Raw genomic sequence first — 3,051 nt, forward strand, 5'->3', positions numbered from 1 at the left:
CAGTAACACGGTAACATTTGTTGCTCGACAATTCGTAAATTAACATTTTATGTGTAGCAAAAAGAAAAGAAAGAAAATAGTAATTCTTTGGTAGTCTCATTAAAATTTATAAGAAAGCCTGTCGGAATTGGTAACTCGCGCATGTACCTTATTTGCATCGTTACCAGAATCCACCCTGTTCCACCCGACTTACGTATCCCGCCCCGGGGGGAAATTACCTCCGGTAAAATTTCTCAATTTTCCACCGCCGTTGGCCCTCTGAGCATCTGCACTATTTCAAAATAAGGCGTCGTCTAAAATCCTCTGAAACGTGGTGGAAACGTGGAGCGATTCGTCCATTTCCTGACCGGTACGACAACAACCGAAATTTTCATTAAATCTTGAAATTGCTCCATATTTCAAAAAACATTACGAGCAAAACATTTTAGCAATATAACTAAACGCTCATTAAATTGATTTGACAGTAATTTTGATATGGGTTGACACACTGTCAGAATCCTCTTTCCTACCCTTCGAACACCCCATCAATGACCTTTCCTCGCATAATCTACATGTATGAATGAACCGACGAGTTTGGGTTCTTAGCATGTTGGGACGAGTCGGTGTTCAATAAAATTTGAAACATCGTTGCAAACATAATTATGTCCATTTAAGATATCTTTAAGACTGTTTTTCCCTGATGATGACCTTAAAACATGTGAAAAACTAGGCAGTAAGAATTTGTGTTTTCATCCAGCCCGGACAGAGATCCAGATTATTCGTAAAAAAAAGAGGTTCAGAGAAAACGTATATCCAGATCACATATAATAATGTGGTCGAATTTAAACGCAAAATCTCACAACGCAGCTTAAATAGTACTCGCAGGTCAGTTAAACAAATGCTATCGCAGTTGTTTTTCTTAACAACAAGTAAAGCTGGTAAAATGTTTAACTGTTTGTACAGAAACGGATGAGTGGACCAGGAAAAGAGAATTACGACCATTACCGTGTTGAAATTTTTTTTGAAACAAGAGGTCAGAAAAATGGACATTCCAGTCCACAGTGTACAGATAAAGAAAAACCAATGTTACGCTTTAAAAATAGCAACTTCCAATTGGAAAACCTAGGAACCTAGAAACGATTATTTCTAAGTGTGTAGGGTTTGAAAATTTTCGAACCCGGCAAAAACAGCGCCTTCAGAATATAAGAAAAGTGCAGCTAAAGTGAGTAATACATTAAATCAGTGGCAATTTCCAAATAGAGATGATCATTTTGAGTACCATATGACAATGTAAATAGATGTAAATAGTTTTTATTTTTCTGCAGCACCTTTTCTACCACCTTGGATCTCTGGCAACCACACGTCTGACACCGTAACACAGAATTGCACTAGGCCCAGAAAAATATGGATAGTGGTTTGGGTTTTAATAGACGACCAGGTTTGGCTTAATAGTAATTTAGGGATTGAAACCTTTGAAGCAATATGTATAAGAAAGATGGGGAAATTATACATATATGTATCTGTATTATTCACTACATTTAAACGAAACGTACCGAAAAACCTCCCTTTTTGAACGCGATAACTTTTGACTTCTGCAAATGACCTAATTAGTTATATAAGCTAAAATCTGCAATTGTATGTTAATACACACGTGTTCACTGCTCTCACTCCACCGGAAATTCTAGATTTGGTAATTTACAATAAATTATCTGCATATTTCGAGAATCACCCACCTTGAGGGTTGGCAGTCCGGGCAGTCTTATGCGTCTAGCCACCGAGGTTTGACCCATAATTTCAGCCACCAACGCAATCATTTCGTAGATCAAAACCCATTCACACTCTCACTCTTAAATACATTCTTTCTTATTTACATACCAGTCACATAGCATGGTAGAGAACACGTCCTCCATCACTCTTTAAGTCTTAATAAGTATTATATAAATAACTTTCAATTGATTAAGGTTTTTAGTTGAGATAAAAAAGTCAAAGTCAAGAGCGGGATTCGAACCCACGATCTTCCGCTAGATACGCCGCTGCTCTATCACTTGAGCTATCGTGACCTCGACCCAATCGGACACTAACTTCCCATCTCAACCCCACTTTTTTTCCCTCCTTTTATGCCATTTTTTTATCTTAACTAAACAAATGGCAAATTTCTAGAATGTCCGGTGGACTGAGAGCAGTGAACATGTGGGTATTTACATACGATTGCAGATTTTAGCATATATAACTAATCAGGTCATTTGCACAAGTCAAAAGTTATCGTGTTCAAAAAGGGAGGTTCTTCGGTACTTTTCGTTTACAATGTAGTGAATAGTTCACTATTTTTCGTGGTCCGCTTGACCAATTAATAACATTCAATTAATTAAGGTTTTAAGTTGAGATAAAAAAGTCAGTGTCACGAGCGGGATTCGAACCCACGACCTTCGGCTTGATACGCCGCTACTCTACCACTTGAGCTATTGTGACTTCGATCCCCTCGGGCACTAACTTCCCATCTCAACCCCACCTTTTGAATTTTCCCTCCTTTTTGCCTTTTTTGTAGTGAATAATACAGATACATATACGTATAATTTCCCCATATTTCTTGAACATAGTGCTTCAAAGGCTTCAATCCCTAAATTACTATTAAGCCAAACCTGGCCGTGGGTTCGAATCCCGCTGGTGACGCCGACTTTTTTATCTCAATCAATGCCTTATATAAAGATTTTTTATAATGTTGATTACTGTTAAGTTAATTTTAATTTATTTATTTTACCGATCACGATTTGTACAATATATAGATCGTCTAACATCCTTTTTATTTAAACTACTTATTATTAACATATAGCTCTAAATTAAAATAACCTGAATTAAACCTCATGACGTATATCCAAATGTTTTTTTTTCTTTTTACGAGGGTTCGCAACAGCAGAGGTCATATAAACCCTCAGCGTGCCGGTGTTTTTGAAAAAAAGCCCATTTGTAAGTATGTCGGGTTCGAATGCAGGGCCGCTGGATTCGAACCCGGGACCTTACATCACCTTACATTGATGAGCGCCGTGTCAAAGACTAAACCTTGCGGCCACCGAC

At 37.7% G+C, this 3,051-nt stretch overlaps 1 long non-coding RNA gene across 1 annotated transcript; it reads left to right on the forward strand.

Moving 5' to 3' along the window:
- Nucleotides 1-634: 634 nt before the first annotated feature.
- On the forward strand, nucleotides 635-1,468 carry LOC112127491. The gene is made up of 3 exons (XR_002910598.1): nucleotides 635-864; nucleotides 943-1,201; nucleotides 1,305-1,468. It is a non-coding gene; the product is annotated as an uncharacterized LOC112127491 (long non-coding RNA).
- The last annotated feature ends 1,583 nt before the right edge of the window (nucleotides 1,469-3,051 follow it).

Source organism: Cimex lectularius, unplaced genomic scaffold (genome assembly GCF_000648675.2).
Source record: "Cimex lectularius strain Harlan isolate CLEC.00 unplaced genomic scaffold, Clec_2.1 scaffold153, whole genome shotgun sequence".
NCBI lineage: Eukaryota > Metazoa > Arthropoda > Insecta > Hemiptera > Cimicidae > Cimex > Cimex lectularius.